The 24,979-nt window shown below is 42.1% G+C and overlaps 1 protein-coding gene across 2 annotated transcripts in view; it reads left to right on the top strand.

Moving 5' to 3' along the window:
- The first annotated feature begins 20,190 nt into the window (after nucleotides 1-20,190).
- Nucleotides 20,191-24,979, top strand: part of TBC1D1 (TBC1 domain family member 1) — a 246,463-nt gene continuing 241,674 nt past the window's right edge. For both annotated transcript variants that reach the window (XM_077136587.1, XM_077136588.1), the window contains exon 1: nucleotides 20,191-20,304. The gene's annotated coding sequence lies outside the window, so the exon portion shown is untranslated. The remainder of the gene's footprint in view (nucleotides 20,305-24,979) is intronic.

Consider the following 24,979-nt stretch of genomic DNA (forward strand, 5'->3'; position numbering starts at 1 on the left):
TCCAGAGCCGAAGGAGAACTTTGCCTTAGAACAGACCATGCCTGTAACTAACTTTGATAGGAGTTTGTACTGTTTCTAACTTTGTGTTTCATTTGTATTGCTACTGAAATGGTTTAAGGATTTCTGATATTGTGATGGAATGAATGTATTTTGCTTGTGGGAAAAACATGTCTTTTTTAGGGTCCAGATGGTGTAATGTGCTGGTTTGAAAAGATGTATGTACCCTAGAAAAGCCATGTTTTAGTCCTAATCCCATTTTGTAAAGGCAGCCATTTCTTCTAATCCCTATTCAGTACTGTATGTTTGAATCTGTAATTAGATCATCTCCCTGGAGATGTGACTCAATCAAGAGTGGTTGTTAAACTGGATTAGGTGGAGATATGTCTCCACCCATTTGGGTGGGTCTTGATTAGTTTACTGGAGTCCTATAAAAGAGGAAACATTTTAGAGAAAAGGAGATTCTGAGAGAGCAGAGAATGACATAGCCACAAGAAGCAGAGTCCACCAGCCAGTAACCTTTGGAGATGAAGAAGGAAAATGCCTCCCAGGGAGCTTCATGAAACAGGAAGCCAGGAGAGAAAGCTAGCGGATGATGCTGTGTTCACCATGTGCCCTTCCAGTTGAGCGAGAAGCCCTGACTATGTTTGTCATGTGCCTTCTTGCTTGAGAGAGAAACCCTGAACTTAATTGGCCTTCTTAAACCAAGGTATCTTTCTCTGGATGCCTCTGATTGGACATTTCCATAGACTTGCTTTAATTGGGACATTTTCTCAGCCTTAGAACTGTAAACTAGCAACTTATTAAATTCCCCTTTTAAAAAGTCATTCCATTCCTGGAGTATTGCATTCTGGCAGCTAACAAACTAGAACACATCCTATACCTCTTTTCCCCCTATTCTTTGTTTATTTTTGTCTTTCTTTTCTTATTCATCTGCCCACAAACTGGATGAAGGAATGTCAGTCACAAGATTTTCACAATCACAGGTCACACTGCAAAAGCTATATAATTATACAATCATCTTCAAGAATCAAAGCTACTGGATTACAATTCAACAATTTCGGATATTTCCTTCTAATTATTCTAATACACTAGAAACTAAAAAGGGATATTTACATAATGCATAAGGATAACCTCCAGAATGACCTCTCAATTTTATTTGAAATCTCTTAGGCACTGAAGCTTTATTTTCTTTCATTTCTTTTCCCCCTTTTGGTCAAACAGGCTTTCTTAATCCCACAATACCAGGGCCAGGCTCATCCCTGGTTGTCATGTCCCACGTTATCAGGGAGATTCACACCCCTGGAAGTCATGACCCATGTAGAGGGGAAGGTAGTGAGTATATATGCAGGGCTGGCTTAGAGAAAGTGGTCACATCTGAGCAACAAAAGAGGTTCTCTGAGGGTGACTGTTAGGCATAATCATAAGTAGGTTTAGCTTCTTCTTTGCAGGAATAAGTTTCATAAGGGAAGGCCCCAAGATTGAGTATTTGGCTTATTAAATTGGTAGTCCCCAATGCTCGTAAGAATATCAGGAATTCCCCATGTGGGGAGGTTTAATATTTCCACACTTACACATACACACACACACAGTTCTTCAAGGGAACTTTGCAAATACTTCTTTATTTTCTGCCCAAATTACTCTGGGATGTATTGGGATATTACATTAACCTGTACAAAATAACAAGATCTCATTCCCTATTCAAGTTTCCATGTACTTATGTTGTTTGGATAAGCTGACCATACTGGTTAAATTAGACAGTGTGCTACAGAAAATAAATTTTGTTCCAAATAAACATCTCTTCTTTTGGGCTCACTCAGAAGCTGAAGTTTTAAAGCACAGACAACATCATCTTTTACCCTGTATTCTGATTTACATTAGTCCTAACCTGATCAGCTTCATTCAAATCTCTGATTGAAGTCTGATCTCTTTTTGAGCTTTTTTAACAGTTGCTGTATGGGGTAATGCTGACTTTCATAGGTGCAGAACTCTAACCCTGAGTCTGTGTTACACAGATACCCAAAATTCCAGGGAATGACCAGGCTACACACAAAGAGCTCTAATAACTCAGAATTGAGAAACTCAGGAATTCTACAATTTAGGAATAGATGTGACTACTGTAAGAGTTTACAATCTAGGATCTTTCACAGTAAGTCTTGTTAAACAGTCTGTACTCCTTAATTGTTGATTGTCCAATGTCTGCACACATTCTATTCTCTGATAACCTATGCTCTTGAATTCAATTCTCAGAGCTTACACATTATAGTTAATCCATTTTAGAGAGGCCTTACAATACTTGTCTTTTTGTTTCTGGCTTATTTCACACGCCATAATGTCCTCAAGGTCCATTCACCTAGTTACATGTCTCACAACTTCATTCCTTCTTACATCCACTCAATATTCCATTGTATGTATATACCACAGTTCAGCTCATCAGTCAATGTACCCTTAGGCCACCACCGTCCATTGCAAATCATGAATACTGCCGCCATAAACACCAATGTGCAAATATCCATTCTTCATCCCTGTTTTCAGTTCTTCCAAATATATACCTAGTAAGGGGTTGTAGGATCATATGGCAACCCTATACTTAGCCTCCTGTGGAACCACCACACCGTCCTCCAGCGGTACTGTGCCATTCTACTTCCCTACCAACAGTGAATAGGTACATGTCTCTCCACATTTTCTCCAGTACTCGTATTTTTCTACTTATCAAAACCATTATTTTTGAAAGCCAGTGCTTATGTAGATTCACCAACATATTATCTATTACTGATTTATCCATCCTACTCCTTTTTATTGAAGTATAGACTTTAGAGGTTGTTTTTGTTTTGCCCTGAAAACATCTTAATTCACTCTTGTTTATTAATAGTATTTATGCTAGGTAAAGGACTCTAGATCAGTGATTTACTCTGGCATTTGAAGCCACTAATTGAATAATTTTCTGACGAGGGCAGAGAGTAGATTTGGTCTGATGTCCAGGATGGTAAAGATAATGTCTCCCTCTGGGGTCAAGATTAGGCAACTTTGCTAGCTTGTCCTTTAATGACTGGGGTTTCCTAAGTCTGGGTAAGTCTGGGTTTCTCACTGTGATAAGTGTCTTCTGTGTTACTCCTCCACCCCCATAAACTGGGGGCCAAGTGCAACTGAGGTGAACTTGAAGCTTATACTGCCTACTGTGATATGAGTAATAAAACCCTTTGCCTCTGAATCAACAATCTCGTGATTTTTTACTTGTATCTATGAAACACTGGCAGGCTAATTGCAAGTAGGATAAATTCTCAGAACCTCCACAATTCTTGACACTAAAAAGAGGGGAATTGAGCTACCTAATATTTAAATTTACTCTAAAGGTAAAATAAGTAAAACTGGCAGGAGGATAGACAAATAAGCCAATGGAACAGAATAGCATATCAACATATGTTTGTAGAGGAAATTGGTTTATGACAAACATGGCATCGTAAGTCTGTAGGGAAAGAAGAACTATTAAATTAAAAATTCTGGAACAATTAGCTATCCAAATGAAAAAAAGCTAAAATTAGGTCCCTACCTCAAGCTATGTCAAAAAGTAAATCCCAGTTGGATTAAAGATGTAATAACTATAAACCACAAACTTTAAATATTTTAGAAGAAATTGTAGGAGATTAACTTTATGCTATCATAGTAGAGAAGGATTTCTTCACAAGATATGAAAAAGCCCAAACCCAAAAGTAAAAGATCCAATCACAACAGAATTAAAAACTTCTCTGTACTTTATGCATGGTTGTTCTGTACACCCGCAATTTCTCTAATAAAACAAAAATAACATCCATAAAATACGAGGAAACGATATATCACCATGAAACCCCAAAAATGGGTTGAGGAACAAACCACCAAAGCTTCAAGAGCTGTATTACATCAGCATCTGCGCAGGAGAAAGCCCAGGGAAGAAATGGAGCCACTGACAGACTTGAGAATTCTACTTTAGAATTCCAAAATAACCAACAGATGCTCAGAAGCTCAGGAAACAAACAGACAAACGAAACCTTCTCTACAATAACCTGCATTATAGAGTTGAAAGACACCAAAAATCTGGAAGAAATATTTGCAACTCTTCTAACAAAGTTAATGGTGAGTTAGATGTTACTTTTACTAGCTTTGGATTCCCACACCAGCATGTGAGTATAAATTCACACTTCACAGCCTTGTGTGACATAGACTTGGGTTTTTATTTCTGATCACTTCTGTCCCTCAGGGCTTCACTATGCATTTACAGAAAGTCTCAGGCACACGGCAACATACCCTGAAGCATCCCTGGACCAGGAGCAAAGTCTTTTTTAATTCCCTTTCACAGAGGGGCAGTCCTTCCAGGTTTCTAGGCCACTACGAGATGGGATGGTACACCATGAAGAAGAACAGGAGACATGAAAAATAATCCATAGAACTTTTAGGAAAACAAAACCAAACCAGAGTCAGTTCCAACTCCCAGCTTCCCCGCAGCCCTCCAGCCTTTGAGACCCACAGGAGGTCCCAGGCCCCCAAGAAGTCATGGAGGTTCAGCTGCTGCTTCTTGGTCTTCTTAGCTCACACCACCTTTAGGACCTAGGGAATTTCACTTTTTCCTGTACTTTAACTGTGTATTTAAAAGATTTTTGCACTATTTTGCCCCACCACTGATAGCCACTGGAATTGTGAGTGTTTAATCCACACCTGTTGAGACCGCATCTTGCCAGAATGGACCCTTCCCTGACTTTTCTCTATTCCCTCCTGGCTCCCAACAAAATCTCATTTGGGGTCATGAGGGGTGGGGGAGAAACAGAGCTTGAAGAAGTTTGAATGATTTTCAAATTGTTAAGTTTTAACTTAAAAATATTACTAATTTTAGATAAGCAATTTCCTGCCCTTGCTGCCAAAACTCTGTCCATTTAAAGGAGAAAAAAATTAGAACTATTTTTTATTAATTTTGTACCTAATAAACATTTTTTGCTTTAGTCTTACATATAAGTTAAAGTTTTAAAATATGAATTACCGTCTATTTTCAACACTCTGCAATATTGACATTTGTTCTAGTTTGCTAGCCGCCGGAATGCAACATATCAGAAACAGGATGGCTTTTAAAAAGGGGAATTTAATAAGTTGCTAGTTTACAGTTCTAAGGCTGAGAAAATGTCCCAATTACAGCAAGTCTAGAGAAATGTCCAATCAGAGGCATCCAGGGAGATATTTGGTTCAAGAAGGCTGGTGAAGTTCAGGGCTTCTCTCTCACCTGAGAAGGCACATGGCGAACACAGTCAGGGCTTCTCTCTCAGCTGGAAAGGCACATGGCCAACACAGTGTCATCTGCTAGCTTTCTCTCCTGGCTTCCGGTTTCATGAAGCTCCCTGGGAGGCGTTTTCCTTCATCTCTAAAAGCCACTGGCTCATAGACTCTCTGCTTGGTGGTGCTGCAGCATTCTATACTCTCTATGAAACTCCTTCATCCTCCAAAATATTTCCTCTTTTATAGGACTCCAATAAACCAATCAAGACCCACCCAAATGGGTGGAGACATGTCATCACCTAATCCAGTTTAACAACCACTCTTGACTAAATCACATCATCCAGGGAGATGATCTGATTACAGTTTCAAACATACAGTATTGAGTAGGGATTATTCTACCTTTATGAAATGGGATTTTGATTAAAACATGGCTTTTCTAGGGGGCATACATCCTTTCAAGCAGGCACTACATTCCTTCATTCTTCCTCATGCAAAAACATTTTTTGATTTGTACATTTAGTTACTATCATTGTACACTCTAAGCATTCCTAGATCATACCATCTCAGTCTTTAACATCTATCTTTCCTTCTGATTTCATTTGTGCCCCCAGCCCTCCTCCCTCTATCATTCTCACATTCTTACAGTGTACTAACATTATTGTATTACAATTAGGTAGTATTGTGCTATCCATTTCTGAATTTTTACAATCAGTCCTATTGCACAATCTGTATCCCTTCAGCTCCAACTACCCAATATCTACCCTATTTCTATCTCCTGATGGTCTCTGTTTTTAGCTGAAATTCTCCAAGTTCATTCCCTAATGTTAGTTCATATCAGTGAGACCATACAGTATTTGTCCTTTTGTTTCTGGCTAATCTCACTCAGTATAATGTCCTTAAGGTCCATCCATGTCGTTATAGTCTCAATAACTCTATTCTGTCTTATAGCTGCATAATATTCCATTGTATGTATATACCAAAGCTTGTTTAACCACTCATCTATTGATGGACATTTGGGCTATTTCCATCTCTTGGCAATTGTAGGTAATGCTGCTATAAACATTGGTGTGCAATGTCCATTTGTGTTCTTGTCCTCATGTCCTCTGAGCAGATACCTAGCAGTGGTATTGCCGGATCATATGGCAATTCTATACTGGCTTCCTGAGGAACTGCCAGACTGCCTTCCACAGCAGTTGTACCATTTCACATTCCCACCAACAATGGATAAGTGTGCCTCTTTTGCCACATCTTCTCCAGCACTTGTTGTTTTCTGTTTTATTGATAATGACCATTCTTGGGGGTGTGAGATGATATCTCATTGTGGTTTTGATTTGCATTTCCCTAATAGCCAGGGAAGTTGAGCATCTTTTCATGTACCTTTTGGCCATTTGTATTTCCTCTTCTGAGAAGTGTCAGTTCATGTCTTTTGCCCATTTTGTAATTGTGTTGTTTATCTTTTTGTTGTTGAGTTGAACAATTTCTTTATATATTCTGGATACTAGACCTTTATCGATAAATTGTTTCCAAATATTGTCTCCCATTGTCTAGGCTATCTTTTTACTTTCTTGACAAAGTTTTTTGATGCACAAAAGTGTTTAATTTGGGGGAGTTCCAATTTATTGATTTATTTCTTCAATGCTCATGCTTTGGGTGTAAGATGTAGGAAACTGCCTCTCATTATAAAATTTATAAGATATTTCCCTACATTTTCTTTTAAAAGTTTTATGGTCTTAAATCGAATGTTTAAGTCTTTGATCCATTTTGAGTTAATTTTTGTGTAGGGTGTGAGATATGGGTCCTCTTTCATTCTTTTGCATGTGGATATCCAGGTCTCCAGGCACCATTTACTGAAGAAACTCTTCTGTCCCAGGTGAGTTGGCTTGACTGACTTATCAAAGATCAATTGCCCATAGATGAGAGGGTCTACATCTGAACACTCTATTCAAGTCCATTGGCCAGTATATCTATCTTTACCATGCATAAAGATATTTTTATGTTTTGACCACTATAGCTTAAAGTCAGGTAGTGTGAGACCTCTGACTTCATTTTTCTTTCTCAGGATAATTTTTAGCTATTTGGGGCATCCTGCCCTTCCAGATAAATTTGGTTATTGATTTTTCTATTTCTGAAAAGCTAAGTTTTTGGAATTTTAATTGGTATTGCATTGAATCTGTAAATAAATTTAAGCAGAACTGACATCTTAACTATATTTAGTCTTCCAATCCATGAACACAGTGTGCCCTTCCATTTATTTAGGTCTTCTGTGATTTCTTTTAGCAATTTCTTGTAGTTTACTTTGTATAGGTCTTTTGTATCCTTAAATATATTTGATATATTTTATTCTTTTGGTTGCAATTGTAAATGGAATTTTTTTCTTGATTTCTCCTTCAGATTGTTCATTACTAGTGTATAGAAACATTACAGATTTTTGAGTGTTGATCTTGTAGCCTGCCACTTTGCTGTACTCATTTATTAGCTCTAGTAGCTTTGCTGTGGATTTTTCAAGGTTTTCGACACATAGTATCATATCATCTGCAAACAGTGAAAGCTTTATTTATTCCTTTTCAATTTTGATGCCTTGTATTTCTTTTTCTTGCCTAATTGCTCTGGCTAGAACTTCCAACACAATGTTGAATAACAATGGTGATAGTGGACATCCTTGTCTTGTTCCTGCTCTTGGGGGAAAGTGTTCAGTTTTTCCCCATTAAGGATGATGTTAGCTATGGGTTTTTCATATATTCCCTTTATCATACTGAGGAAGTTCCCTTTTATTCCTATCCTTTGTAGGGTTTTCAACAAGAAGTGATGTCAAATATTGTCAAATGCCTTTTCTGCATCAATTGAGATGATCATGTGATTTTTCTGCATTGATTTGCTGATATGGTGCATCACATGTTGAGTCACCTGTGTCAGTTTTCCCTGAGGGTGAGACCCCGCAGGTTCAAAGACTTTCCTATGAAGTCTCTGGACTCTGTGTTTTTCCTATCCTGCCCGGTATGTGGCACTTTTCTGCCTGCTGGTCCCACCAGCATAAGGTGATGTGGTACCTTTAACTTCAGCAGATTCTCCATGCTGGGGGTGTGGTTGAGACAGAGGAGCAGTTGTAGGCTGGCTTAATCACTTCAGTTTTCCAGACCCTGGGGTCTGAACTCCTTGAGGGAGGGATTCCACCTGAACTGGGCCCCACCTCTCTCCTGGTGAAGGCACAGACTCCAGAAAAACTCTCAAACAAGCTTAATTCTGCCCATACATGGGGCATTTGGAGCCTGAGAAGCCCTGCAGCTGTATCCAAATGCAGTCCATCCATAGAAACACAGCAACAAAAAAGGAAAGAAAAAAATCCTTTTCAGAGCAGGACTCCAGTTCCTGGGGTTTGTCAATCAAGAGCTTGAGTTGGTATGTTGCTCTGTGTATCTCCAGATCCTATGTGCCCCCTACTTTCCTTCAGGGCCCAGACCCTTTCAAGTATTTTGTGCTGTCTGATCTTTTTTTTTTTTCTTTTTCTGTCAGCTTTGCCCACTCTGCATGGAGCAAAAACCAACTTCAGCTTTTACTCGAGGTTCAGCTGAGCTGGGAGCTTATTCTTAGTAGTCAGAATTTGTCCATTAATTCTACAATTGGAACTTCGTTGCATTCAGCCCCTGCTGCTGGTAAAGTCTCTTTCCTTTCCCCTCTGGGAGGTAGCCTGTGGGGGAGGGATGTCAGTTCCACTGTTTGGGGAACTCATGGCTCTGGGTGGGCTTGCAGCTGGTCCAAGTTGTCCAGCCTGGGGTACACTGTGTGTCTGATCACTGATGTGGCCTCTGCAGTTGTTCTGTACTGTTCCTGGGTATTTACTAGCTACTCTGGAGGATGAACTAAATCCTACTCCTCACTAAGCCGCCATCTTGGCTCCTCCCTCTCCAAAACTTTTTCTTTTATGTCAATCATTATATTGTTTCTGAAGCAACACAACCGCTGAACTCATGAAGTCTCAACTTTCAAAGATTGGGATTATTTAAATTTTCAACTGAAAGAAGATAGCCCCTTGGGTTAGTTTCCTGTTTTCTCTACAAACAGAGAGAAGAGAAAAGACAGGTTACACAAAACCTAAAACCCAGAGAAGAAAGAAAGGAGAGAAATTGCTTTCTTAAATATTAATCATGATGACAATGATATGCTTTATGATAACAATATGCTTTATTCCATGTCAGATTCTGTTCTTAGTATTTTGCATTTATTAACTCATTTAATCCTACCAGCAACCTTGGAAGGTGAATACTATTATTTTTATTCCCACCTTATGGTTGGGGGTACTGCACTGCCACACAGAGTGGTCATTTAAGTATTTACCTCAAGCTTAAGCCACTAGAAATGATCTTGGGCCATGCGATGTCAGCCAGTGGCACAGGTATGGGGCTTACCTCCAGGGGAGTATGCAAACCCAAGTGAGCTTTAGCCTCTCCTGGTTCCAGAACACGAAGGAGGAAGTTAACACAGATCTGTGGAGCCTTGTCCTTGATTATAGGAAGAAGTGAATTGTGACTTTTGGTGGTCCTTGTTGAGATCCAGATGGAAGCTTGTAAAATGTCAAGTTTAACTGGAATTTTGACACCCTGGATGGGTAAAGAGACAGTAAGAGAACACTGGAGACTCAGGAGAACCATTTTCGGTACTAAGGACAGTTGTGTCATCCTAACACAGAGTGTTGATCTTGGAGAACTCATGAAATAGGGGGAAACTGTCCTAATTTATACGAATATTGTTTTGGAAAACATGACCTTAAGCACCTGTTATCATGTTTTGCTTCATAAGAAACCACTTCCAAAGTGAGGGGCTTAAGACAGATGACATTTAATGAGACAATGATCCTGCAGGTTGGTCATGTGAGCTGCACTCAGCTAGGCAGTTCTAGCCTGAGTCAGGCTTGGCTGAGCTTGGCTGGGGCTCACTCACATGTCTGTGGTCAGCTACTGGACACGGAGGGCAGACGGACCATTAGTCCCTACTCTCCAGCAGGCCAGCTTGGGTATATATTCACACTGCAGTTGTGGCAGGAGTTCCAAGAGCAGTAGTAAGGGCAGAAACTATAAGCTTATTTGAGCCCCAGGCTCAGAACTCAGAGTCATTTCCACAGCATTCTATTTTCCAAAGCAAGTCACAAGGCCCACCCAGATTCAAAAGGTTCTCCTTCTTGAAGGGAAGAGCTACAAAGCATTGAGGGCAGTTTTACAATTTACTGAACAGGTTAACCAAAATTATCAAACACATGATTAGTGAAGAATTATAAGGGACATAGTGATCACTAGAAGTCAAATCCATTCAGTAATTCTATTCATGACAACCAAACTCATTGGTCGGAAAATATTTAAAGAATAATATTTTGAGATAGGAGAAAATTATATGAAATTCAAATTTCAGGGTCCATAAAAAATGTTTTATTGGAACACAGCCAAGCTAATTTGTTTACAAGTTGTTCAGAGCTGCTTTTGCACTACCATGGTAAAGCATGACCTGCAGAGCCTAAAATATTTGCTAAATGGACTCCCTGAATTGGTAGAGTATAAGGATACTGAAGACAGAGGGATGAAGTCTTACATTTCTCTGCATCACTTCAGTGCCTAGCTCAAGCCCATGGAAAAAAGTAGATAATCAACAAAATCTCTATTTGGCAGAAAGACTTTACTAAGAAGTCCTATGTGGTGCATACTTGCCAGTTGAGGAATCTTAGTACTTTTGACCTCCCCTTAATTGTTTCTCGAGACATCCCATTCAAGGACCTACATTCTCTTGCATAATAGGAGAACCTCATCCTACATTTTATATTTAGCAACAGGAAAATCAGAGAGCATCATATGTCTCAGCTTTACTGTTAAAGGAAATTACCAAGTAATGAAGCAAGCTCTCCCTACAATGCTATTGCACAACATGAATTATTATGCAATAGAAAAAGCGATTAAAAGGAGACTAAACCACAGCACATTCCTTCAATATGTGCTGATCAAGGGGACTTTGTCCAGTGGATTCAGCCCAAAACTTAGGGGTGGTGAGGCCCAGTGGAAGCACAGCGCTGCCATGGAACACCTCGCAACAGGGATGGGTATTCTGAAAGCCAAGAAAATAAGCAAACTCCCCTTCTTTCTTCTTAACAACAACAACAATTCTGTATAATATCACCATCAAAACCCAGTAGTTTTAAAAGGCAGCAGCATGGTAGAGAAAAAAAATTAGGCTTGGAAGCAGAACATCTAGGTCAAAATTCCAATTTCTCTTCCACAAGTTTTTTGCTTTAGGAAAACTCACTTAAACTCGCTAAGCCTAAATGTCTTCATGCATATAATGAGGGAAAGAATACTTCTGAGGATTGCTGTGGGGATTAAGTGAAGTTAAACATGTAAATTACAAAGACCTCTACACGGTGCAGAGAACATGAGAAGTAATGACACACAGGTGTGTTTAGCGTGGGTGGGGCCAGAGGCCATTCCAAGCAAGCTATGTCCTTGTGCGAGTCTGATTATTCATTCATTCGTTCAAATTTGTCACTTTCCAGAAAGGATTAAAGGTGGCTTAAATGCATATAATACAACAAGATAAAACTTTTTTTTAAGTGCATGAGAAAATAAGACTAAAAAAAGAGAAAATAGGGAACATGGAATGAAGCTAAGAGAAAGAAAACCAAGGCTTCCTAGACTTTTGGATTTCCTGAACCAGGAAAACTGCCCGCAAACATTGGGAACTGACAGAGTAATGTTTTCATGTTCTCTGGCCAAGTAAAGACTTAAAAAAACAAACAAAAAAAGAAATAAGTAAACAAAGCTTTTTTTCTACCACTGACTCTCACCATCATTTCATAAAAGGAAGCCCTTCTTTAAGGAAAAGCTGTTTTAATACCTAAAAAGTGGAAAGGGCATTATCTGAGAATATAGAATAGTCCAGTCTAGTTTTATGGAATTATGCACTATTATATTTTATCTTGGATGGATGAAAATGACACAAACTGGCAACGGCATAGAAAAGGATTTTATGAATCATCAACTTAGTCCACAAAATCACCTGGACATTTGCCACGTGATGGACCTTACATTTGACCCTTGAGCCAATCAGTCAGCATAAGAATGGAGATTCAAGCAGCTGCTCAAGGAAAGAAAATTTGTTCCTGCTAAAGCCCAGAGAGAAACTTTTCCTGGATTCTCCCTAAAAAACACATTGTGTAAGGTATTGAATAACCTCCTCAACAATATTCTCAGAGTGAATAGGGCATTTTTATTTAGTGTATTCCCCCAACTTACGGTAGATGTTCAAAGTGCAATTTGATAAAAGAAATTTTTTCTGGATATAGTTCAGGCAAACTGCTCTTTGCTTGTCTTCACCTGATAAAGGAACTGATTTTAGGGGATCCTGAGTCTGAGGGACCAATTGGTCTCCAAATGATATTTTTCTCCATCAAACTTTTTAAAAATATTGAGTGCTTATGTTCAGCACTGTGTCATCTCATGATTTTGTAATCCTTTTATAGTATATCTGAAAATCAGATCGTGTGTTGATGGTTAAACAGGGAACCACAAGCTTTACCATTCAGTGGGCCTGGTAAATACCTCTTAGGACAGTTGAAGAACCTGTTGGGAGTAAATGAAGGGCAACCTTGAGAGTTTCTAATCTAAGGGAAGTACTATATAAAGGCATTCTGTGAACTCACAAATGTCATGTGTTACAAATTATCTTCATTTATTTCTTCATTCACTCATTCACAGCAAATATTTATTGAATGCCCACTATGTGTTTGGCTCTTTTCTATGTACTCAAAACAGCAGTGAACAAAACAAAATTCTCTGCCCTTGTGGGAGAAGGGTGGGAGGGGCGAAACAGAGGATAAATAAAATATACAGGTAACTAATATAGTAAGTTAGAGGTTGATAAGTGCTATAAAAGAATATAAAGCAGGAAAAGGGGATAAGAAGTACGTGTGTGTGTGTGTTTGGGTGTGCGTGTGATGGTTGTTTCCATTTTTAAAAGATTGGTGAGAGAAGGCCTTGTAGAGAATGTAATATTTAAAACAAAGACTCAAAGAAGGCGAAGTATGTGTGTGTGTGTGATGGGGGGTGGGGGGCAATGCAGATACCTGAGCAAAGAGCATGCTAAGCAAAGAGAAGAGCAAGTGCAAAGGTCTTAGGGCAGGAATGTTTCTGACAAGTTTTTTTTAATAACAGCAAGTCCAGGGTGGCTGTAGCAGACAAGTCAAAGTTGGGAACAGGTGATGAAACACAGAGGTAGTGGCATGGCACTGGGGGAGAAGAAAGATCCTATAGGGTCCTAGAAGCCATTACAAGGACCTCAGCTTTTACTATGGAAGATCTGGGAACCCCTGGAAGGGTTCTAAGCAGAGTTTTAACAGATTCACTTGGCTGCTGTATTGAGAACAGACTGGCAAGTGCAGAAGCAGGGACACCAGTTACCTTGTACTTCAAGTTTTAGGTGAGAGTATATACTCTGTATCAGTTATGCCATTGCTGATACTTAAGGTAAAATGAAGTGAGGGCCCTGCAGTGTCGGAAGTTTAGCAAGCATTCAGTCTGGGTAAAATCACTTACATACATACCTCTGAACATTTACAAAGAAATTCCACAGACTTTAGACCTTATGATACTTATTAGATATTATAATAAAAGGTGATGTGCTATCGGTACCTTACAGTTTTGCACTTGAAACCTAGAACCACAGAGTCCGCTAAATAAAGGCTGGATATCATCAGAGGGCTGTGTGAAACAGTTGCTTTTGCAGAGCAATGATTTAACAAATAGGCGGGGGAGCTGAAAAGGGAACTGGAACCAGTGCTCAGAATTTTATCTGCTTTATCCATAAAAGGAGATTAGAAACTTCACAGAACTTACTCTGGTGCTTGAGAATACTGTCCACCCATTCTCCACTGCATGGATTTCTGTAGTCTCAGCATTGTAAGGACAAGTTCTTCTGTGCAGTACAATTTTTGCTTATTTAAATTGCAAAAGTTTCAACACCTGAATTGGAATCTATCCCAAATCTATCTGAACATTTAATTTTTTAACTCCATTATATGTTATCATTCTTATTCCTTTTAGAAAGCAATTTTAGGAGTTTAGTATCTTAAAGAAGTCAATGTAATGCTATCTCTGATCTTGAGTTCATTCCATTTTCTTGTCATAAATAAATATTTCTTACCTCTGGTAAGATACTTGTTCTCATGCCCTTTTCCTGGGATGACTGAACATACTGTTTAGATGCTAATGCTTATGCCTTTGGCAATTACTTAGCATTCGTACTGTGATGCTGCCATCTTCCAAGCTTGAGGCAGATGCTGCTTCTCAGTCTTACACCCTCTACCACCAAGCTTGGTCTTGCCTCACAAACCTTCCCCACCAAGGTCCCAAAAGGTCCCCATCAGTCAGTGGGAGCAAGCAGACCCAGTGAAACCATTTTTTCACCCTAGGGTTCTATCCAGGACATGCTAAATTTTTGCCAGTTTTGGAAACTGGACCTCTAGTTATAATTTTTTACCTTACTAGGTATGTTTTGGAATTAAGTGAAAAAGTATCATAGCAATAATTAGAATTTGGATTCTTAGCTACTATGGAAAGTTAAATAAGTGGTAGATTTAACAGTTAAGGGGTAATTTTAGGTCTCCTTTCTACATTAATCAAAGGTTTTTATTCTAGATTTATATATATAATTCCCTTAACTATTTTATTTTTATTTTTTTGTGGGTCCAGGAATCAAACCCAGGTCTTCTGCTTGGAAGGCGAGCATTCTGATACTGAACTGCTCATTTACCCTCCCTTAACTTTCTAAAAGCAAAGTGGCCTCTGTTTCTTTTCAGTGTCTGAGCCTCCCATTTAATCTAATGGTGTCAACTGACATCAATTCTAGAAATCTGCAGCCATCTTAAAGCTCATAGTAGTGTTTCGACCTTTGGAAGAGAACAATTAATTATGATGCAAATAAGTAATTAAACAAGAGCCTCTAGGGCAAGCACCAAAGAACGATCCACTGCAGGATTTCAAAACCAGCTGGAGGTGCAGAGGTTGTCCAGACATAACTGTGTTTGTTGATCTCTTCTGAGCCTGCTTGAAAATGTTATGTACCCCAGAAAAGCCACATTCTCCCTAGGGTGGAACTTCTTGATTAAATTGTTTCCATGGAGATGAGACATAACCAATTGTGGGTGTGACCTTTTGGTTAGATGGAGATGTGACTCACCCATGCAAGAAGGGTCTTGATCAGTTTACTAGAGTCCTTTAAAAGGGGAAACATTTAGGAGAAAGCACAGTTGCTTCAGAGCTGACAGAGAACAAACATTTGGAAAAGCCAAAGCCCCAGGAGATGCCAGTTGCTGAGAGAGCTGACAGAGGCTAGACAGGAACCAGAAGCAACATGGACACAGACATGTGGAGATCCTTGGGGTGCTGACAGAGAGAGCAGACACCCGGACATGGACCTTTGGAGATGCAGAGCCCAGACATTGCCATGTATCTTCCCATGAAATGCTAAGTAAGCCAGAAGCACAAAGGATCCACAGGGGCCAAGTGAGTGTTTGAAACCAAAAGCTGGGAGAGGATGCAGATGCCAGCCACATACTTTTCCATGTAACAGACATCAGCCTTTCTTGGGAGTCAAGGTATCTTTTTCTGGATGCCTTAGTTTGGACATTTTTATGGCCTTAGGACTGTAAACTTGGAACTTAATAAATCTCCTTTATAAAAGCCAACCCATTTCTAGTATATTGCGTTCTGGCAGCTTTAGCAAACTAAAACACCTTCCCACCAGGAGTTTTCACTGAGCCAATGGATCAGTAACTGAAGTAAACTAAATGCAATGCATTCCTGGGCCACACTCCTTATGCTCCCAGGCCACACTGCTCAGGAGAAACAGGACACTGAAGTAGAATCACATCTGTGTTTGGCCCATTCCCTATTAAGTTTTGTTACTGGTGACTTACAGCACTACCAACATAACACCTTCCTGTGCCCTGGGGGAGCTCTCTGTTGCCATCACCAAGACTCTGTTGTGCCACGCCTCTGCTGTGGCAGTGTGCCAGCTCTCCTAGGAGCCACACGTCTACACATCAAGGGGAAAGAACTGCTTCCCTCTCAGAACAAGGGTACTTGTAGCTAAGAGCTGGGTGGTTAGCTCTTGCTTTTTCGCTCTGCGCTGAGAATGTAGACAACCCCTGCTTGTCTGACAATCTTCATCCTGCCATCCCAAGCACCACCATAAATTCCAGAACCCCTCTTCACCATTTTCTTCAGAAATACTGGAACCCTGAGTGCAGAGAGGTCAGATGGCAGGCTGGCCTCCTCTTGGAGACAATGCTTAACAGCAAAAATGTTGAAACTCCTTAACATGTGTTCTAGAGGGAGTTCTATCTTCAGGATACTAAAAGTATGATAAAACCCCTCATGATTATTCCTAGAGGCAGGACACTACCTGTTCTTAACAATTAGAACAGTGAAATAGAAATTACGACTTCTCCCAAGTTCATGGCCCTTCCCTAAATTAGGTCAGATGTCAGGCCAATGGTCATTTGTCACTAATTTATAAATCTCTGGGCTGGAACTTTCTAGATTTCAGCAATGGGGTTAGGGGAAGGACTGTTTCCTCCACCACTACAACAGCATGAAAGACAGGGAGTCCAGGACAGACTGCCATCCCCACCCCTTCTACCTACGTGACCTGGTAGACATAAGCCATCGAGCGCCATGGGACTAGAGGTGGAGGTGGAATTGGGGGTGGGGGTGGGGGTGGGAAGGGTTAGGAGAGGAAAAGAAAAGGGTGTGAAGTGGCAAAATGGAGAGGGCTTTGGCCAGGATGTTCTGTAAGAAGAGTCCAGAAAATCATCCCTGTATTCTTGCTCTGACTTCTCCCAAGAGGAGAAGCTAGCAGCCAGGACCATTAGTAACAGTTTCAAACATCATTTGTCAGGTCATATATGAAAGGCAGTTTAGGGGTATCAGTGAAACTAAAAACAGTGCACCTGCCTTGACATCCTAGCACTTTGCAGATGTATTCAGCAAACTACTAGAGAGGGGAGAAGAGCAATTGTACAACTGAATTGGAGACAAAACATACGAAATAATTATGGTATAATCCAAGAGATATTATGGTTTAGTAGCTTTACCTGATCTTGTAACCTAAAATTGAACAATATTCAATTCATAAAAGTTTATTTATATTCTTGCCTTTTTTTTTACCTTTTTCCTTTTTTGTGAAAAATAACATATATACCCAAAAAAGCAATAAATTTCAACATACAGCACGACAATTAGTTGTAGAACATATTTCAGAGTTTGACACGGGTTACAATTCCACAATTTTAGGTTTTTACTTCTACCTGCTCTAAGATACTGGAGACTAAAAGAGATATAAATTTAATGATTCAGCATTCATATTCATTTGTTAAATCCCATCTTTACTGTCGCCTCTTTTAAAGAAGAATTTGAGGCCAACTACACAAATGACTGTGCCATAACAAAGAATGAGCTAAGTACTAAAAGAGTGTACTAGAAGGACTTTGGGGGATTACTAGCACTTACTAGCTCTGTGGTATCCGAGAGGCACCAACTTAGTTTCCTCGTTAGTTGAACTGATTTAATAATCCCTGCGCTGCAGAATTTTTTGTGAGATCAGACATGACACATATAAAGTGCTAATGCTCCAAACAGACTAACCACTCAGTGAATAACAGCTACTACTATTATAAGAGTTTCAAATCAAATTGCAGGTAAGACTTCAGCATTCCATTTAAATAGGTCTCCTAGATGTGAGTATCTAGAGAGATCAAGAAATCTCACAGGGGATTCCTAACCAAAAAGGTCGCAGAGCCTCAGGCAGCTTCTAGGAACACACTGTTTCTGGTTAGGGTGGGTGGGGGACTCCTTGATCCTTATTAAGGACTGATTCACATCCTGCATGAAGATCCATCTCTTCAGGTCCTAATCCCCAGCCCTGTGGAAGAACTCAATCATACATCAAACTTCAAAGATCCCAGTAGTTAAGATGAGGCCAATACGACTGGAATCCGTATAAGCAGAGCAAATCTGGCCACAGCAGCAGAAGTCAGATGGGGAGAGAGATGGGCCAGGTTACGGAGGCAGAGCTGGAGTTATGAATTGCTGACAACCCACTGCCAGAACTCTATGGACTTTAGAGTTGACTCTATGACCTGCCGACACCTTGATTTTGATTTGTAGCTGCCAAAACCATCGGTCAATAAATCCCCGTGGTTTAAGACAATCAGTGTGTGGTCTGTGTTACAGTAGCCCTGGCAAAGGAAGACAACCCCCCATTTGCCACTGCTGCTGCTGTCAGCTGAGGCCCATGAATGTGCCACAGGGCTAAGCATTTTAGATACATTTTTCCCACTTCACCCTCACAGTGATCCTGTAAAGTGTGTATGGGTCCCTTTTTACAAGTAAGGAAACCGAGACCAGGAGGTCTAGCAGATTGCCCAAGCCTCATTAGTTGTGGAACCAGATTTGGGTTCAAGTCTGTGCAGTTCAAACATTCAGCCACTTCTCTAAACGGGGGCCTCCAGCTACACTGTGTGAAAATCATGCCACTTGGGTTTCTCCAGGACTCTGGTCTTTCCCCTCCCCTTTATTCTTTCTGCTCTCCCCTCTCTGCTTGTTTGTCTCTGGAGGTCATGTTATGATCTCTACTTTCCTCAGCCCTGTCCCCTATTTACCTGTTTGGACTGGGATTTTGGAGGCTTGCCTGTTTCCCACACGCTGCCTTCTCCTAATCCTATAGGATCCCCTTTGTTAACCATCTCTCCCTACACTCTACAACGTTGTGAACTTTCCCAAATCTGACTTACCCAAACTTTCCCAAACCAGAGGCAAGCTTAGCTGATGTACGTATGCCTGTGTGTGTGTGTGTGTGTGTGTGTGTGTGTGTGTGTGTGTGGACTGGAATCTCCGGAGCAAGAAAGTGCCCAAACCAACTCCTACCTCACTTTCATTGTTGATCAGAAATGAGACAATAGGCAATTTGGGGGTGGGGGGTGCACTTGAACCTTCGCTGATATCCCAAGGCCAGGATTTTTCCGCTGAAGTTGCCAGCACCCCACTGGACATCCGTGCCTAAGTTCACTCCCTGCCATTATTTAATTCTGCGACTGGGAGAAGAGGTGATGCAAAGCAGAGCCAGGTGGGTCGCCTTCCCGTGTTTCCTGCGGCTTTCACCAGGTCCATTTCCGAGGGGAAGGTGAGGGTGCAGATAAGGCCAGGCCACGGCGGGAGAACGGAGAGCCGGCTGGCAGTGCCACCTGCTGAGAGGCCCGCGCGCTGGGCCACCTGCTATAAATAGGCCGCCGAGGACGCCGTGTGAATCCGCATGTCGCGCCGCGAGGACCTCAATTACGCGCAGGGTCCCGCGTCCCCCGGTCTAGACCCAGCGCGGCGCCTGGATGGGGCGGCGTCCCGGGCCGCTGCGTGCACCCTCCTCACGCCTTCCGGCTGACCGGGGCTGGAGCCCCCGGGGCGGGCTGAGGATGGACCGCCCGGGAGGGGAGGGGAAGGGCGGGGAGGGAGGCCGCGGCGGACCCGCACTGCAGCAGCTGTTGCCCCTGTGTGTCTCGCCCGTCAGAGCCGTGCCTCCGAGCAGTCACAAGGCGCAGGAGGGAGGAAGGAGGGCACCGCGTCCCCCTCTCAGCTCCCCCGGGACCGAGTCGGGAGATCCCGGCTCCTGCCCTCCCCACGCCTCCCCCGCGTGCTCACCCAGCCCGGGCGGAGGAAACGCGAGCCGCGCGCAGACACCTCCTCCTCCTCCTCCTCCTCCTCCTCCTCCTCCTCCTCCTTCTCCTCCTTCTCCGGCACCGCTGCCGCCGCCGTTGTCCCCGCACACCGTGCCTGTTGCTGCAGCCGCCGCTGGACCGGCTGTGTCCTCAGCTTGAGGAGAGGAGGCGGGAGCTGCGCGGAGACGACCCTCCGGCTGCTTGCGGCGGAAAGAGCGCAACCAACCCGGCACGATGGACGCCCCTCCCGCCCAGGTCGTTCCCCGGCTGCCCCCCGGCACCTGCGAGCCCCGGCCCAGACCCGGGTTCTGAGCGCTTCGGCACAGGTAGGCGCCCTCCCCGGGGCTTCGTGCACGCCACCTCGCTGGCTCCTGCCGGGGCATCCCGACGGTCCACCACCCCCAGCACGCCCCTACCCGGCCGCCGCGGCCCGCGGAGATGCCGGAATCCCGCAGCCCATGGGGCATTTCTGAGGTCCTGGCCGCTCCCGGGGCGCGCGGAAAGTTCTTTGCCCCCTCGCTGCCCCCAACTCGGACGAAAGCGAAACCTTCACACTCAGAACGACTAGGGAGCCCCGTCAGGCTTCCTTCTTCCCCACCACCAGTTCACTCCGCTTCGTATCTCCCCCTCCCGCCAAATATCTCAAGGACTGTCGTGTTTGTAAGGCGACCAAATTGGTAGGAAGGTGGTCAGAGTGACACCATGCTCCCCTTTAAAAGTTCAGGGTACTTTGCAAGCAGTAAGTTTGGCAGCTCCACCAGTGCGCGCAACATTTCTTTCTTTGGGTACATCCTGTACCAGTCATTTTGAAACCCTGCTTAATTGTTTCTAGCAGCTTCCTGATCACCGTGTGGTCATGAGACCCTCAAACTTAGCCTCGCGGTGCTTTTAAAAAAAAGGAAAGTGCCCTTATGTTTGAAATCCACTTAGAAGTGGATTTACTTAATGTAATTTTATGTGAAATAGCTCATACTCTGAAAGTTGCTTAAAACGGGGAAGAAATTGAAAGTGATGAATCTTGGTTTCACAAGTTTAATTTTCAGAGTGTCCTACATTAATGGGTAGGTAGGTGTTCACTTCATAATTCTTCAGTCTTCCTTTTAGATTATGGAATGATTTCATTTATTACGATATTCAGACCTTGAAAGAGCATTTTTAAATGACCCGGTTCGAATGGGACACACCCAAGAAACTCAGCTATCTCTATCAATCTAAACTTTTGGGTCTGAACATAAGCTGAACCCAGAGGCCATGATTAAAAGTCCTTCTTTAGGAAAGCAGAAATTTATTCTCTTCCTGAGATGTGGATTGGTAGGAGCTGGAAGGTGGCCTCATCTCGGTTTTGTTGTGTTTTGGGAGCCTGTGTAAGGTAGGAGGGGTCTGGGTGGAAGTATGAAAGGAGGGAGGTTCCAAGAGCCTGGGAATCCACCTTGCAGAACGACTTTACATGTCTCTGAAAAGACCTCATGTTCTCTCAGTCCCTGGGATTAGGTATTCCTGGAGGAGGTGAGTTCTGCCTCTTTTCCTAGTGTCTCGAGGGGTTCTTTTGGCTGGGGAGGGGGGTGCCTCATAATCAGCTCCCTCTGGGAACCCTGAAGACTGTTCTCAGGGATAAGGACATTGCATGAAAGCGTTTGTATAAAAAAAAGTTTGCTTTTGTAAGCTGGTGTTTTACAACTGTTTGAAATTGAATGCTACCACCATCTGGAGCGAGTCTGTTTCTTGGTTTCGTTTTTTTTCCCCTCCTACATTATAAGGAAATAAGTCTGTAGAAAGTACTTTTTCTCCAGATTTACCTGTAAGTAACCACTGACATCCGTGAGCTACTGGATAGTGGACGTATCTCTAAGTTAAAGAGGACCCTGTGTAAAGTGTTTAGGGGACATTTTATGAAGTGAATGGAGGTGATTTACATGTAGTATCCTGAAACTGAATTGAATCCAGGAGAGATAAAAAGGGCTACATTTGGCTCAAAGCAGGAGATAATTAAAGTAACTATCTTCATGGTGGATTTGTCTTCTTGCCACTTGCAAACCAGTAAAATAGAGACTAAATTCATTGGTGTGCTTTAAAGTAAAGTTCTGCAGTAGGGCTCTATTCTCTTTCCCACTGAGAGCCCGAGGGTTTTCCCTTTTCACCCTGGTGACATCTCGGGTGGTGGTCTTGTTAGCGATGACTTTTAATTCCACGTGGCATAGTTTGTCATAGTATCAGAGGGTATGAGTAGGGATGGGCAAGTATGAAAAATGCCACTTGCCCTTTCTCCCTTATCATCCAACCATTGACAGTCCCTGTCCTCACTTCCTTGGAAGGCAGTCTTGGCCAGAAAGGCTACAGTCGCAACGGCCTGAACCCACTTGGGTTCAGTATGGATCTTGCCTGTTTTCTGCTGCCACTGGCATGCACAGTCATTCTGTGCCTGAAGTAGGTATGCCTGCTTGGTAGAGTAAGGGGCAGCAAGGAGCTTGAGCGGGTCCTGTCTTTGAACAAGTTTTTAATTGTATCTCACAGAATGACAGCTCCTTCAAGCTCCACTTACTCTGTTCACAGCATAAGAAGGCACTCCTTCTCCATTCTTTCTGGATCCCACTTCCAGCTCTGGGGAACCTAAAATGAGTAACAGCCCATTTGAAGGTTTAAGTGTGAGTAAGCATGGGTGCCTTGACAGAGTTCTTTTTGCCCTTTTCCTTGTCTGCTGTGCTGCCTTTCTCAAGTTTAATGGCCACATTAATCCTAGTGCTTGATATGGTTCCTAGCCCTTGGTCATTAAAGCTTGGAGAAGCAAAATCTGCTCATTAAAATGATTATGTGCCTTGAGTCTGGTCCATGTAGCAACCTAGGAGCATTCACATCTTTCTAGTGATACAAAGGATTTAGGTTCTTAATGCAGAACTGTCTGTTACCTTACATTCCCTTTGCTGACCTTTGTCCTCATTTCTGCCTCTCCAGCCCTACATTTTCATAAAAATATTTTTAAGCCAGACTCTTTTTGAAAGACATCAAGGTTTCCATGTTTAAAGTTTTTTTTTGACATTTTCAAGCTGCGATTTCCATTTGCTAGGTCCTTAGATTTAAGGGCCTTGTGTCTTTTTTCAGGTTTCAAATGTTTAGGAAAAGATTAGTCATTTGTGGGCCATATGATATAATTTTGACACCTAGCTGTCAGTGAAGCTGCATGGAACATAGGAAATATGTTTAAGCACAGTGCAGAGGCATTTACTTTTGAATGTGTCTGTTTCCTTTGAGACAAGCAGCAGCTGTTTTTCTCTTACAAAGAGAATATACTTATTTAGGAACACAGTTTATATGACCAGTGATACGAAACTTCCAAATTCGATAAACACTTTGGGTTTGTTGCTAGGATTTAATGAATTTGTATGTGTAAAGTGCTTAGAATAGTATCTGACACGTAGTGAAAACTCAGTAAGTATTAGTTATTGCTATGATTATATTTGTTTGTTTTAGAGTATATATTTGACATTAGGTTTGGATTATTGAGACCAAGCAAAATTTAGATATAAGACCCACCCAGTTGTCTACTAGGAGGATATTTAAGGGTTATTCCTTCCTAGAGATATTGTTATATTGAAAGGAATAGGAGTTTGGGAATAATATAGGCCTGAATTCAAATCCTGCCGTTACCATTTCTAGCAAGAGAACCCTTTTGTAAAATGTGGATAATAAAACATGCTTCTCAGATTTGTGAGACTACAGAAGATTATATATGTAAAATGTCCAACAGGTAGTAGTTGGCCAACAGATGTCATTCTAGCAAAGTGGCAAGCCTGAACTCTGCAACTGAACCACCTGGGTTCAAATCCTATTTGTGCTACTTTCTATAGTGTGACCTTGAACATGGGCAAGTGGCTTCACTTCTCTGTGTCACAACTTCCTCATTTAAATCAGGGATGATATTAATAGTACTTATTGTTCAGGGTTGTGGTGAGAGTTAATTCCGTTAACAGACACACTTAGCAGGTGCTATTATGTGTCAAATATTAGTATTATTACTTTTATGAGAACAACTTAAAGCAGCCACACAGACAGAAGGGTTATGCACAATCCCTGAAGGCCAGCCAGCTAGGAACCCTTTCCTTTTTATGCTGTACGAAAAAGCCTGGCACAATGCAAGCAAGTGACATTCTCAAGGGGTACCTTGACTGTGATTTATGTAAGAAGGAAATCATGCAAAAATATCATTACTTGATGTGTCAAATTAGAGGGGTGCACTCCAGGAGAGAAGCGTCCCTGATCAGGGATTAGAACTACTGGTTTGGGGGCTTTGGTAGGATGAGGAAACAGCGGAGTGGGCTTCTCTGGAGGAAGCAGAAAAATAGTTTGGCTAACATTGGGATCTTACTGTATAAGATTAGAGTGCTTGAGGCTGTAATGCAATTCTGTTCAGGTGCACATCCACTCTGTTGGATTGAAAGAACAAAAAACAAAAAAATTAAACCATTGATTCACCAGGGGAAGTGTGTGACCACTTAGGAACTTTCTACCCATCCTGGGGGTCTCCAGAAGCTAATCAAGATTGGCTAGTTCCTGACCTTTCCTGGAAGCTAGAGGCCACCAGCCTCCCTGCATCCTTCTCTCTCTCCCTACTCCCCTCCTATAAGCATTTCTGAAGAGGCGAGGGCTGAAACTGCAGAGGCTTCAGTATTGTTAGCTGCTGGAGAGCACCCCCCCACCACCACCACCGTGGTTTTTGGGGAAGAAATGAAGGGGCGGGAAAGAAAGGGGGTTCCCAAAAGGGAGCTGCCTAACTCCCACCATTGCTTCTTTCACTTCCTGATCAATAAGTCCCATCCCGTCTTCAGGTCCCTCCCCCATGTTCCTGTTCTGGAGGGGAAGACGAGAGCAGCTTTCTATCCCCACACAATGCTGGGGACGTTTGGTAGTATACATCATGAAAATTAGAGTCATCAGATTTAAGAGACAAGAAAACTTAGAGGTGAGTGGTCTCACAAGAGTAACTTGGTATTTGGAGAAGTTCAGAAA

The sequence above is a fragment of the Tamandua tetradactyla genome, chromosome 19, assembly GCF_023851605.1.
Source record: "Tamandua tetradactyla isolate mTamTet1 chromosome 19, mTamTet1.pri, whole genome shotgun sequence".
NCBI lineage: Eukaryota > Metazoa > Chordata > Mammalia > Pilosa > Myrmecophagidae > Tamandua > Tamandua tetradactyla.